The 15,412-nt window shown below is 40.4% G+C and overlaps 1 long non-coding RNA gene and 1 pseudogene across 3 annotated transcripts; one reads left to right on the forward strand and one right to left on the reverse strand.

Annotated features, from left to right (window-relative positions):
- Window positions 1–338: 338 nt before the first annotated feature.
- LOC118389704 (UDP-glucuronosyltransferase 2B31-like) lies at window positions 339–1,854 on the reverse strand (annotated as a pseudogene).
- Window positions 1,855–11,739: 9,885 nt separating this feature from the next.
- LOC127906191 (uncharacterized) lies at window positions 11,740–13,739 on the forward strand. Of its 3 annotated transcripts, none has more exons than XR_008060597.1 (3): window positions 11,740–12,650; window positions 12,962–13,038; window positions 13,301–13,423. It is a non-coding gene; the product is annotated as an uncharacterized LOC127906191 (long non-coding RNA). The 3 variants fall into 3 exon arrangements; XR_008060595.1 differs by having other exon boundaries at window positions 13,262–13,383; XR_008060596.1 differs by lacking the exon at window positions 11,740–12,650 and adding an exon at window positions 13,605–13,739 and having other exon boundaries at window positions 13,262–13,451.
- The last annotated feature ends 1,673 nt before the right edge of the window (window positions 13,740–15,412 follow it).

A 15,412-nucleotide genomic window follows, 5' to 3' on the forward strand; every position in this document is an offset into this window, starting at 1 on the left:
TTTTTTAATATTCATGCACTCAGAAACAAATGTATCAGTTTCTACATATCATTTTACTTTTAGATTTGTCTTAGAACTTGGACAAAACAATACTAGACAATCTTATTTCCAGCACGTTCCATGCTGCTCTGTACTTTTTAGACAGGTATTTTGTCACTGGTGAGATAAGCTTTCTTTCAGCAAACAACTGAAAGTGACAGCAATCAAATGTATGGGACAATGCACTATGCAACCTGTATTATGTACCCGTTTTGTTTATCAAATCAAATCAATTTCTAAAGCCCTTTTTTACATCAGCAGATGTCACAAAGTGCTTATACAGAAACCCAGCCTAAAACCACCTTTTGCATATGATCCACAGAGAATTGTGAGTGAGAAATACAGTACAACTTTAGTTTGACTTAGTTTTTAAAATCTGCATCAAAACATCTGTATCTTAGGACCAGGTCTCCCAGTTCACTGCGTTTTGCTCTTCACTATCTGGGTTTTCTCAGTTTTTTTCTCCTCAGTACGGAGGTGGGCAGCACCTTCGTTCCTGATCACATACTCCACCCAGAAGGCAGCACGGTCCAGGGGGTGGAGAAGCTGGTCCCGGTTTAGGGTGCAGAGTCTCTTCATGCTGCGCTGGTAAGAGGGGTTCTTCAGGATGTCCTGCAGCGCCTCCAGGAACTCCCATTCAGTGAGCGTGGCTGCATCCAGCAACCGGGCCGCCCTGCTGGCTTTGCCAACGCACCAGGTTGTCCTGCTGGTCAAACAGCAGAGGCAGGCCCATCACAGGGACACCTTGGTAAATGGCCTCATAGACACCGTTGGTGCCTCCATGGGCCACAAATGCACAGGTCTTTGGGTGGCCCAGGAGGTCATTCTGGAGGAGCCGTCCAGCAGCAGGGTGTTGTTCCCTAGAGAGGACAGTTTTTCTCCCATGAACCTCCACACCACCTCCTGTGGCAGTTGGGTGAAGGTGGCAACGACAGCCTCAGTCACCTCCTTAGGCTGGAGCAGAGATGAAGGTTCCCAGGGACAACCCAACCACACCCTGCTCCCCAGAGCTCTGCATGAACCCCCTTATGTAGACCACATTTGGCATACTGGGCCACAGAAACTCAAACACAAGTCCACCCTCATCAGCCACACATCACCTGACTGCTGCATGGGCAGCAGGTCACTCCCTCGGGGGAATATTGATCCAGTGTGTCACTGTAAATGGGTTGGAACAACAGGAGGAGGTTGATGATGTAATGTAGGAGGTTCTGTGACCTCTGGAGGAGACTCATGTTGTCAGTGAGCCCAGAGCCTGGTACAGGCACATACGAGATAGGAGAGGATGCTTTGTAGAAATGGTCCTCTCCAAAGCTCATTCAGTACACATTGTAGAGCATGGTTGAAGAAATTCACTAAGATGAAACCAGCATGCATGCCAAGGTCTGTGAGCATGAGGTCAAAGCTTGAGTCCTTGAGCTCTGCCATCAGGGCCCGGAGAGCATGGTTATGGTGGCACTGTCGGCAGCTCTCTGATCTGGATCAGGCCTGTGTCCCTCCAGGACATTACGCACAGCCTGCTCAAAAAGGTCGAACTCTGTATCCTCCGGCTTCACCGTGACTGAGGTGTAGTGGGGTGAGGTCTCCCTGACAAAACCAGCAGTCAGCCTGTCGTATGACGGTCATCTGTTGGCCCCGCCCATTGAGTTCCTTCACCAGCATCTCCATGTTGACCCAGTGGCTACCATCCATAGGGAACACCAGGATCCTGCTGCCATGGCAACTAGGGGCTGGTGTGAGAAGGAGGAGCAACAACAGGAGGAGGAGCCAGACAAAGGTGGGTAGGACCAGGGCTTTCAGCACACGCTCAGACATTTCTTTCACCTGAATAGAAACAAGATCATAGTCATGGGAAATGGAAATAATTTACACAAAAGTGTATTTATTTTTAATAGCAAAAAAATAATCATGCAATGCTTCATAGTAGTACAAGTACAGTATTTTAAGGTGTAGAATATATATTTGGAAGGTTGGAATGAGTTGTAAAATAAACTTTCAATGTTTTATATCATTCTTACAAATGAAAGATTACATTCTGTATGTTGATTTTGATTGCTGTGTTGTCTAGGTTTTTCTAGCTAGGACAGACTTGTGGGTGGCACACAGATGTGCACCTGAAAAGCAACCAACCAAGCAGGGCCCATGAGCTCCAGTAAAGGCAGACAGGTACTCTATCTAAACTCTCCCAAGGTGGAGCAGGCAAAGCAAGGACAGCACCAGAAACCATAGCAACCTACACAAACAGTCAGACACACCTCATCAACAGAGAGAGCAACAACAATACCACTCTTTTGAGAGACTATTAGTTTTGTAACTCTTACTACAAGGAGTGAAAACAGTCATAGCCTGATCGTGTCTGTTATTCATCAGTGTTGCAGTGTTGGCTTTGTGAAGGATACTCAGAGCATAGGGACTGATGGGGTATGATTTCCAATGGATACTCACAGGAAGGAATGTCCAGACAGCAGTCGAAGAGGCAAGTATTCCCGCCCTTCAGAGAAGGTGCTGCCACCTGCTGATGGACTATGATATTTGCTGCATGGTGATCAGACCTGCCTGCAGACACAATGACACGGAAGACAACACTCTTAATAGTCCTTTTCTTGTGGGGGGAAATATGTCTTGTAATAACACAGAAGTAGCGACATACAACAGACTTTACATATGCTGTATATTGTATATTGTTGGCTTTTTACTCGTGACCCAAGGATTTTGTTTTTGATTACATAGCATCAGCATGGTTGAGGGAACAAAAATGGATGGGGTTGGAATGCTGTTAACAAGCCTAAACCACCTAAAGGTAACATTAAAGCTGGATAGAGTAGCAGCATCATGACGCCTTCAATATTTTCAAAATAAGTATTGTTTTAATTGTTGCGCTGATATTGAGTTGTATGTTCACATGATATTGCCTCAACATGCTTCAATGCCTCAGTAGTATGCTTCCTCAGGCTCTAAATGTCAACTTTGTATTGTTCTCTGAGATCTAGCAGGACATACCTGGCATCTTGTGGATTGGTTTGGCTTTTTAAAATGTTTTTTTCAGCGTCAAGTTCAAGCCTAATTATTGGCTGCGCTGTAAATCATTCAAGGTGGTCCAACTCAAAAATATCGAGTTCCACTTCTTTTTGTACCTCACCTAACATTTGTGTTGCATGTAATTCACATTTCACCAACACTTTTTCTGAGTCAATGAGACAAGTTGGGAAATAGCAAGTGATAGACAGATGACTGATAAAGAATAAATACAAAATAAAAGTAAATTACTGTTCTACTAATAGAATCCACTTCCTTTCTAACTTCAGTCATGGTCCAATCATGGACCAGATGGAGGGTTCTGTCAAATCTATCCAAGCAGATAAACAGGTGCAAAAAATATCACTAATAATGAGAACAAATCCCCATTCTTGCTCTTTGGTTAAATGCATCATATTTCAACTGATATCTATGTTTTGAATTGTAAATGTTCCTTAACAAGTAAATTGAATAAAATAAAGTACTTGCTGAAAGGCACAATGGGCAAAATGTTTATTAAACTCATGTATCTTAAGTCAACACAGTATTTTAAATTGTGAGTCTTGGTAAAATAAACTTGTTCTGTGAGTAACTAGTTGCTAAATCCTATTTAGTTCGCCCCCCTCAGATGTTTTTTGTTTACAGTGTACAGAAGAAAACTCGTAAAAACGTTGCCAGGAATGTATAGCAGCGTGACACAATTGTGGCTTCCTGTTTACGCATTCACAGTCCGGCTGTAACCCGCACCCTTTTTACCCATTTTACACTATTATCCATTATTATCAATTATTTACATTTTTGGATCTATACCAAGCTAGCACATTCGGTTCCTTGGAAGTTGTGGGAACGTGTGTTTTTGGTTTCACATTGCTTGTGGGAATGAAGCCATAAGTTTCCTGACTGGTAAAACTGAATTTGTAAAAAAAAAAAAAACATTCTGAGAACAGAAGTGAACATTTTGACTGTTCTGGGAATGATTATTTTTTTTAGGTTGAATGGAGTTTCTGAGAATGTTTTACTCTTGTTACTTGAACGTTTAATGGGAGGTTTTTATTAACACTCACAGAAATTCAATTATAGGTTATTTGGAGGTTAAAACCTTCACTGAATGTTTCAATAACACTTTAAATAACACTGTTAGCTTATTTTGGGTTCACTTTTTTGAAAACCAAGCACAGATAGGACACATGGGAATGCATTTCCTTAGGCATTAATCATGTGAACACATGTATTTTTTATTGTGACACAGCATCAGTGAGAATCAAAGCTATGATTTTCTGGTCTCTATCCATTGAATTAGTACACTGTGGCACCAGGATTAGTTAATGCTGAGAACGGAACACATATGTTTTTAAATAGCATTCTTAGAACATTCTCGGAACGCTCGTTAAGTTTTCTTCACCATCTGAGAATGGAATTTAAAGCCTATTGATGTTAATGTGCACACTTCTATTTTGTAGAACACTCCCCGAATATTGCCATGAACTGACATAAAAGAGAACCATACATTCTCTGAACGTTCTGAGAACGTTCCCAGGATTTAGTAAAAATGTTGTAAAAATATGACAATAAATTGAACCACATGGGAACTTGTGTGGATTGTGCTAAGACAATGTCAGTACTTACACAAAACACTCCACACACGTTCCCATGTGGTTCTACTTAAGAACGTTGTTTCTTGAAGTTCTCTGAACAATTTGAGAACATGACTTTAGGAGAATATTCCATCAACGTGGTTGCCATGTCGCTTGCAATGTTCTCAGAATATAAGATCATGTTCTGGACACGTTTCGTGAGAACATTGCAAAAACATTAATTTTAGTATCAACCGTTAATCGGCCTATTTGGACACCGATTATGGCCGATTACATTGCAATCCACGAGGAGAGGTCCACGAGGTTTCCAGTTTTCTGAGGGCTAGAAGAATTTTCCATCAACGTCCCACCAAACATGGTTGAGGTTTTTGCTTCCATACATCCCAACTAATAGAAAACTGGACACTCAAACATCTGGGGAACATTACGGGTTACGGGTTACATTACAAATACATTCTCTCTCCCTAGAATTGTTAGCTGGGAAGACAGGAGACGACTTTGACTTAGTCATGAAGCACAATACAATATGTCTGGAATAACTGCAGGTATGCAAGCTACTTAATGAAAAGCTCACACAAAAGCTGCAAAACCTGAATGAAGGTCTTTCGTTTTGATTAACGGAAAACAAAAGTGTTACAACTGGAATTAGGTTGGTGCTTTGAGTATAAATGTATAAAAAGTGCGTTTACAAATAAAGTTCAGATCAGTTCATATCTGTTTAAACTGAGATAAATTCAAATGTAGTTTGATTGAGAGGGCATTGTGGCAGAGGAGATTAACAGCAGACTTGGCCAATGACGGATATATACAGTATGCCCTGACTCGAGCAGTATTCATACTATGCCTATCTGCCAGCCACTGGGAACAGACGTCAATTCAATGACTAAAACACGTTAGTTCAATGTAATTTCAATTAAATGACATGGAAACAACATTGATTCAATGTCTGGACGACAGATTAAGTTATTTCTCCATGAAAAGGATCATTCAAATGATCCAACAGGAAATACAGAAAGGATCAGTTTTAACAAGGCCAAAAGACGGAACCAGGGCCGGCATGAAAATACTATGCAAATGAGAGGGTTGAGTTGAGAAACATAATGACATAGTCAAGATGAATGCCAACTCCAAGGCAATGGAGAGAAACATAAATTTTAGAGAGGTGGGGAAACAATTTGTTTTACGCCTCTAAGGTGTTATGCAATCATTGTCACAAAATGGCCCCCCTGGACATCTTCCTGCAGATACAGACATACATACCTACAGTTGAAGTCAGAAGTTTACATACACCTTAGACAAATACATTTATACTCAGTTTTTCACAATTCCTGAGATGTAATCCTGGTAAAGATTCCCTGTCTTTAAGAATGTGAAATGTCAGAATAATAGTAGAGAGAATGATTTATTTCAGCTTTTATTTATTTCATCACATTCCCAGTGGGTCAGAAGTTTACATACACTCAATTAGTATTTGGTAGCATTGCCTTTACATTGTTTAATTTGTGTCAAATGTTTCGGGTAGCCTTCCACAAGCTTCCCACAATAATTTGGGTGAATTTAGGCCCATTCCTCCTGGCAGAGCTGGTGTAACTGAGTCAGGTTTGTAGGCCTCCTTGCTCGCACAAGCTTTTTCAGTTCTGCCCACAGATTTTCTGTAGGATTGAGGTCAGGGCTTTGTGATGGCCACTCCAATACGTTTACTTTGTTGCCCTCAAGTCATTTTGCCACAACTTTGGAAGTATGGTTGAGGTCATTGTCCATTTGGAAGACCCATTTGCGACCAAGCTTTAACTTCCTGACTGATGTCTTGAGATTTTGCTTCAATATATCCACATAATTTCCCCTCCCATGATGCCATCTATTTTGTGAAGTGCACCAGTCCCTCCTGCAGCACGGTTGGGATGGTGTTCTTCGGCTTGTAAGCCTCTTCCTTTTCCCTCAAAACATAACGATGGTCATTATGGCCAAACAGTTTCTTGTTTCATCAGACCAGAGGACATTTCTCCAAAATGTACGATCTGTGTCCCATGTGCAGTTGCAAAAGTAGTCAGGCTTTTTTATTGCGGTTTTGGAGCAGTGGCTTCTTCCTTGCTGAGCGGTCTTTCATGTTAGGTCGATATAGGACTCGTTTTACTGTGTATATAGATACTTTTGTACCTGTTTCCTCCAACATCTTCACAAGGTCCTTTGCTGTTGTTCTGGGATTTACTTGCACTTTTCACACCAAAGTACATTCATCTCTAGGAAACAGAACGCGTCTCCATCCTGAGCAGTATGACGGCTGCATGGCCACATGGTGTTTATACTTGCGTACTATTGTTTGTACAGATGAACGTGGTACCTTCAGGCGTTTGGAAATTGCTCCCAAGGATGAACCAGACTTGTGGAGGTCTACAATTTATTTTCTGAGGTCTTGGCTAATTTCTTTTGACTTTCCAATGATGTCAAGCAAAGAGGCACTGAGTTTGAAGGTGGGCCTTGAAATACATCAACAGGTACACCTCCGATTGATTAAAAAGTATGTAAATTAGCATATCAGTAGCTTCTAAGGCCATGACATAATTTTCTGGAATTTTCCCAGCTGTTTAAAGGCACAGTCAACTTAGTGTATGTACACTTCTGACCCACTGGAATTGTGATACAGTGAATTATAAGTGAAATAATCTGTCTGTAAACAATTGTTGGAAAAATGACTTGTGTCATGCACAAAATAGATGTCCTAACCTACTTGCCAAAACTATAGTTTGTTCACAAGAAATTTGTGGAGTGGTTGAAAAACAAGTTTTAATGACTCCAACCTAAGTGTATGTAAACTTCCAACTTCAACTGTATGTATCAGCATGGGTTACTTACATAGTGACACTCCAGCCTAATACTTAAGTTAATCATGAAAAGATGCAGCCTAACAGCAGGAGGGAGAGACAAACACATTGATATTTAAGTTTGACTGACTTAATGAGAAACTGACTGACAGGCAGAGACAGTCATTACTGAGCTGCAAACAGAGACAGATATATTGTACACAGACATAGCTGACACACAGGGGTTCCACAATTTCAAAGTGAAAGATTATAGAAAATGTTTTTTTTTAATTACAAAAAAAATACATATATATACACTACCTTTCAAACGTTTGGACACACCTCATTCAAGGGGTTTCCTTTATTTTGAATATTTTATTTAGACTATTATTCTTCTAGAATAATAGTGAAGACGTCAAAACTATGAAATAACACATGGAATCATGTAGCAACCAAAAAAGTGTTAAACAAATCAAAATATATTTTATATTTGAGATTCTTCAAAGTAGCCAACCTTTGCCTTGATGACACCCTACAATTAGCCTACTAGCTAGCTAGCATCCAAGACAATATAGAAACCTTCCTCCAATATCTCTGTTATCATCATTATTATGATTTCTATCCTTTAGGGTTTAGGCATATAGCCTGCAGTTAATTCCAGTTGTGTTATCCAGCTAGCGTTATACTAATAATGGGGCTTGCTAACACTAACAAGCTCGCTACTGTTTACATTTCAAATGAACTACTCCTAATACTAGTGTTGACACAAGTAGCTAGCTAGCTAGCTAACGTTAACATGCTGGGTGTGTCTGATACCCTGAGAACAAGGTTCAAGGGAAAATAAGACCATTGAGCCCAGTTAGCTAACCTTTGGTAGCTAGCTAATGTTAGCGGTCAAGGCATAGAAAGTATATTCTGTATATGTTAAAGCCATGCTCCGGAATTTAGTTCATACATGCGTAATCTATGAGCAGAATTACTGTTTTACCTCAATTAGACACAAAATCCCTAGTTTGAAAGTGACTATTTATTGGAAGCTGTGTGGCACCATTTTCCCCCACATGGGACAGCCCCTAGCAATTTGAGTTCCAGCCAATGAGATTCAGCCCCTTGACATTTGAGTGACAGCTAGCAAGATGCACATACAGCAGAGAGAGAGCAATGATGTGGTGCACACATGTGATGTGGTACGCAATTTTGGGGACCACTTTTGGCTCATGAGCACTACTTTCCGAACTACAACCTCTTTACCTAAGTTAGCTAGCTAGCCTAGTTGGTAGGCCTACCAAAAAGAGCAGCTAATGTTTGCTAGCTAGCTTGGGTATTATGCTGGATGATTTAACATAAGCAGTTCGCTAGCTAGCTAGCAAGCTATTGTTAGTTAGCTAGCCAACACCTGACTAGATAGATGGCAAACGCTATCTACCTATACGCTAAATCATTCAGCACAATTTCTGTATTCAAAAAGCCAAACAAATTGCATCTCTCTTTGTGGACATTTGTGTCTCCTCTACAACACTCTCTTTCATGACAATCTCATGTCTGGATTTTGCACACTGTCACAATGCACTATCAACATACATTGTGGGCACGTAATATTTATTTTTAGCATGTTGCACAGATGAGCAGATCGTGGCGTGATGCCTTATTTCCTGGGATAAATATATAAGTGCGCCAATGCATCCCATCCAAGAGCGAGAATGTTCCTCAACCGTGAAACCCTTGCAAGGTTCCATGATGAAATAAGAGGTTGTCTTATGACCATTTTAAGTGAATTTATAAACCATTATTCAACCAAGCTTATAATAGGCTCACAATTTGTCAAGCACTGAATGACTGTCTCACAATTTTAGTCATACCTGTTTACTAACGTGTTAAATCTTTTTGATTTACGCTTAACCCAATGAGTCCCACCGTATTTCTGGTGCGCTTTGGACTTCTAACTCTTTTTAAACATTGTATGGTTGAGCTAAAGACTTCTGGGTTGAACAATTGAATGTGTTTATCCCTTCCGCATCCATAGATACAATTAGACTGTGTGATTAACGAGGTTAGAGCTGCGTTTGGGAGACAAGGGCGGAATTCATTTCCCAGTGGGCAAATAATTTCTGTACTTAACAGCATTCATATACATTTACTTTATCAGGTTTTTGCTTTATTTTTTAAAACATTTTTTTAAACATTATTTTATTTTTATTTGATCTGTCAATAAAACTTATGAATGCAACTGTTTATGTCAAAATGTTTTGTGTTCTACTTGTAGCCCTGGTTGTCCTGAAAAGAAAAGGGTAAAGCCATAGCTGCAGGAAGATGTTTTGAGTAGAGGGTGCTGAGTGCAGGAAGATGTTTTGAGTAGAGGGTGCTGAGTGCAGGAAGATGTTTTGAGTTGAGGGTGCTGAGTGCAGGAAGATGTTTTGAGTAGAGGGTGCTGAGTGCAGGAAGATATTTTGAGTAGAAGGTGCTGAGTGCAAGGAAGATGTTTTGAGTAGAGGGTGCTGAGTGCAGGGGGGAAATCCTCTTTATAATTAAGTAGTTGCAGGCTAAATAAAATTCCTAATGTGATGAGTAGCCTAAGCATAGGACAAAATTCCGTAACAGTATCACTGCAGCCTAAAGCAAATTGAAATACATTTGCCAAAATGATATAGGCTTAATTACTCTATACAGAAATAAGTAATAATTCAAAGTACTTTTCCAGACAGCATGATTTCCACCGCTTCTTTTAAAGCGGTGGAATGTTTCAAGCCTATATGCCTATATGCCTATATGCCTAGGAATCCTATGCCTAGGAAGCCTATGCCTAGGAAGCCAACAATTTGAAGCTGTCAGTGAAATGCAATGCATCTAATATATGTGTGAAGATAATGTGTCTTGAGTATATTTTGAATTGGTACTTGAACTCCGTGAAGCTTTTATTTGGGCTGCAATTTCAGAGGCTGGTAACTGGAATGAACTTATCCTCTGCAGCAGAGGTAACTCTGGGTCTTCCATTCCTGTGGCGGTCCTCATGAGAGCCAGTTTCATCATAGCGCTTGATGGTTTTTGCGACTGCACTTGAAGAAACTTTCAAAGTTCTTGAAATGTTCTGGATTGACTGACCTTCATGTCTTAAAGTATTGATGGACTGTCGTTTCTCTTTAATTGAGCTGTTCTTGCCATAATATGGACTTGGTCTTTTACCAAATAGGGCTATCTTCTGTACACCTCCCCTACCTTGACACAACACAACTGATTGGCTCAAATGCATTAAGAAGGAAAGAAATTCCAGTTAAATTAACTTTTAAGAAGGCACACCTGTTAATTGAAATGCATTCCAGGCCTTATGAAGCTGGTTGAGAGAATGCCAAGAGTGTGCAAAGCTGAGGCAAAGGGTGGCTATTTGAAGAATCTCAAATAGAACATGTTTTATTTTTAACACTTTTTTGGTTACTACATGTGTGTTATTTCATAGTTTTGATGTCTTCACTATTATTCTACAATGTAGAATATAGTAAAAATAAAGAAAAACCCTTGTGTTCTAAAACTTTTTACCCGTAGTGTTCACTGAGTGTACAAAACACACCTGCTCTTTCCACAACAGATTGTCCAGGTGAATCCAAGGGAAAGCTATGATCCCTTATTGATATCACTTGTTAAATCCACTTTAAATTAGTGTAGATGACAGGGAGGAGACAGGTTAAAGAAGGATTTTTAAGCTTTGTGACAATTGAGACATGGATTATGTCTGTGTGCCAGTCAGAGCGTGAATGAGTAAGACAAAAGATTCAAGTGCCTTTGAACGTGGTATGGTAGTTGGTGCTAGGCACACTAGTTTTTTCACACTTAACAGTTTCCTGTATGTATCAAGAATAGTCCAACACCCAAAGAGCATGCAGTCAACGTATTATTTATTAAGAGGGTGTTTTTTGTTTTGTACACAGTAATTGGGCCAAAGGGGGGGGGGGGTGGCAACTCAATATTAGGAAGGTGTTTCTTTAATGTTTTCTGCACAGTAATTGGGCCGGACCCACACTCATTTGATTGATTTCATACAATATTGCACTTCACTAGCGATAGCAAACGTTAAGACAGATAGAAAGGGAGCCAGACAGGAGGAATAGAGATTAATGTGATTTAAAGAACCTGTATCATCATTCCAATGTTTTCTGTTTATTTGTTGGCTTTATGTATTTTGACTCAGTTGACAATGGAGGTTATAGGCCTACTGATACATTGGCCTAGCCTACTTCTTCAGCTGCCAATGGCTCTTGGTAAATCAATGTGTCCATATGGCAGAGGCTGGTGCTCTCGCATTAGTGGAATTTGAAATTAGCTTTATCATTTTAATTCTGATTTTGTATTATTAACCACGATACAATGATTAAGAAAGTAAAAAGTTATTGAAATTTAAGTCTTCCCCAAACTTGAAACTCTCATGCTGCCTAGGAATACGTTGTTATGAAATAGTGCACTTTTCTTTGTAGGCTGTTACGTTCCCTAGCAAGAAACCAAAAGATGTCGCTCGAACAGAAGGGGAAACTAACAGAGTCACTAACAACCAAAACGAAACAGGAGGGGTTCTGAAAGACACTCGGGGGTGTCCACTGAAAGTTGACGAGCAACAACAACTGTAACCTAAGACACCCACCATGAACGCCCACTACATTTGCCCAAGTAGAGGCAAACAATTAAAACCCACACAATTTAAAGAAAGGAAGCAAACAAAAAAGGAGAGCAAAATGAAAACAGAGATTTTAGAAATCAAATAGGGAGAGCCATCCACTCTTAAATATCACCTGTGCCAGTACAGCTGAAACACCTTCTGACTAACGAGATGACAAGCTAGCACAGATGTAATACATATTGACTAATGAGGTGATGCCAATCGGTGTGCCCAACGTGCTAATGTTCAACCTCTAAATATAAATGGTTAAACCAAAGCCTGTAACAAGGCCTACTGCAAAATTACAACGAGAGAGAGAGATAATGAGAGGGGTGTTGTAACTAAGATTGTGCCTATTGAAACTCGGCTTATCCATTGCGGCGATCCATCAGGGAGAAAAGCGCTCACCTCAATCCAGCACCAACGGATGGATGGAGATAAGAGAAGAGGGAGAGGGAGAGAGATGGAGAAACTAAACTGTGTTTCGCTCTACACAAAAGACACATATGAAGATATTCAAACAAACAGAGATGAACAGAGATAACAGGAAGGAAAAATGTTAGCATTTGTAAATATATTTATGTGGTATATTTTATAGAATAAAACATTTATAATATGTCCTTATTGGGGGCATAATAGTTCATAGAATGACGTATATACATAATTTTAAGCATGTATAAATATTGTCTTAATATACACTGTTTACAATGACTTCTTGTCAAACAATCTGACAATTCGGGCATGTAGGAATAAATACACATTATATAAACACAGAAACATGACTCTGAAAAAGGTTATGGCTGTATTGGGATGACTACGGTGATATTGAGGTTATGGTAACATGTTGGTCATTCGTTCCTACTTCCTAGCACTGACCAGGACAATGGGGATGATGCGGCTCTTCATCTCTCTGGACATCTGGCACCAGACACAGCAGTTGCAGCAGGTGGCGTTCACACAGTCGTTACAGATAGTGCCCTGGAGACACAGTCAGCAAATTTACAACAATGGTCATATAGCAGACATTGGAATGGCCAAGCACCAGAAAAGAGAAGGGAAAATGTTCACTAACTATTAAACCTATGAATATCACAGTGCACTAGGTAGGTGGTTGGTGGTGTATAATAATGTACTTTATTTCAGTTCGGTAATGTAATGTTTTTTTCCAGAAGCAGCCAACTCTAAATGTACTTACTTTGATGCCGTAGCGCTGGCGCATGGACACCCTCATGGACATTGTGACGGGTGGGATGATGCCGAAGATGTCCAGCAGAGGGAGACAAAGACACTGTCCGTACTCCCTTGTATGTATACAGGCATGGCAGGGACATCACCAGAATCCAAAACAGCCTGACCAAAGTGAATGAAGCACCAATCGAGAAAACACACTTACATAAACTATGAATTGTAATGATACGCGCACTAATAGTCTTACATACAAATATACACAAACAAATGTGATCGCACAAACATGCACACACACACTAACAGTCTGCCATGTCATCGGTGCAGTCACAGATTCCGGAACTCCACTGGTCAGACTCCTTGGACTCCATGACGGGCAGAGGCTGATCAATGACGAATGAAGGCATGATGACTTCTTACCTACAAAGACAGAGGTCAGAGGACATCTTCAATAAACCACTCATGGCTTTGGTTTGCTTTGAGAGACAGTTCTTAAGCTGTTCTCATCATTGTACAGAACTAATGCCAGCAATCAGACAATTCCTAATTGCCAAAAGATATCACATTCATTAATCATTCCATCAAACTTCAATCCCAAAAAATAATTCAAAAAGTGTCTGGTCTTCTGTTATTACCGAATGATCACAACATCCTTTTCCATCAGGAAAACATAATCAAATTAGATCTCAACCATAACTGATAAAACATGACTTGGATTAGAGAGTAAACTATGGAGGCAAATAAATTATCTGATACACAACTAGTATTCCTCTCCATATAACCTTATTGAATCTCACAAGTGCATTTTTATCTTAAAATGTTTATTGATAAAATATAATTAATGTAAAAAATAAAAGTCCATTGATAGTCTAAGTCTGAACATCAAAAAGATGGCCACCTCTTACCTGCGAGAGAGAGCTTTGAGAATGAACCATTGATGACATCAGCTGAACTGACGTCTGACACAGGATTTTCTGAATAAGAGCTGTGGAAGAGTGGAGGAATATTTGACATGAAGTAATGTCTCAGATACATTCCTAGAAACCGCACCAGCCTGTCAATACTGAACATTCCAGGTCAGGGTTAGACTCTCTAGAACAGAGTCAAAAAGAGGGTGAGGCAATTAGGCTACTTAAGGTCAAAGAGTAAGGGTAACATGACATAGTAAAAGCAAATCACCAGAACTATCACACCACACAGGATGACACAAAATCGAAGCCGGCCATGTTCGATGGAAATTAAAATGAGGAGTCCTTTCTGTTCCATTCAAACGGCAGGCTAGGAAGTATGGCTGGAACGGTGCTCAAGCGGGTTGACCGGCTACACAAATTCCTGCGGGGATCAGCCATCAGAAATGTATGCTCACTGCCTGAGTAAATTCGGGAGGACTATAACCTTCTCAAGGAGCGGCTGAACCAGCTTTTTGGTTAGTGGAACCCCCCGCCCACAGTCAGAAGGAAGTTGGGAGAGCTTTGCCAATCCAATGAGTAGTCGGCTGAATTTGCAGAGGAAGTGTGCTGGCTGGTCACACTTGCCGATCCTGGTGTAAACTGTCATGGCCAAAAATATTAGATGCAATGGTTGTAAAGGTGGAGAGAGGTCTGTTCGTAATCAAGAGATGTTCTACTTTTTTGACACCACACTCCACAAAGCAAATCCAGCACGCTCCAGTTATCTTGTCTTGATAACTGTCCAGTCATATGGTCAAGTGCTGCAAAGAAAGACCTAATTAAGCTGCAGCTGGCCCAGAAAGGAGTGGCACGTATTGCTCTTCATTGTAATCAGGGGGCTAATATTAATACTATGGATGCCAGTCTCTCTTGGCTAAGAGTTGAGGAAAGACTGACTGCGTCAAGTTCTTGTTTAAATTAGAAACATTAATGTGTTGGAAATTCCAAATTGTTTGCATAGTCAACTTACACACAGCACTGACACACGCACTTACCCCACCACACATGCCACCAGGGGTCTTTTCACAGTCCCCAGGTCCAGAACACACTTACCCCACCACACATGCCACCAGGGGTCTTTTCACAGTCCCCAGGTCCAGAACAAATTCAAGGAAGCGTACAGTATAATACAGAGCCGTGATTGAATGGAACTCCCTTCCATCTCATATAGCGCAAGTGAACAGC

This window comes from Oncorhynchus keta, chromosome 11 (assembly GCF_023373465.1).
Source record: "Oncorhynchus keta strain PuntledgeMale-10-30-2019 chromosome 11, Oket_V2, whole genome shotgun sequence".
Lineage (NCBI taxonomy): Eukaryota > Metazoa > Chordata > Actinopteri > Salmoniformes > Salmonidae > Oncorhynchus > Oncorhynchus keta.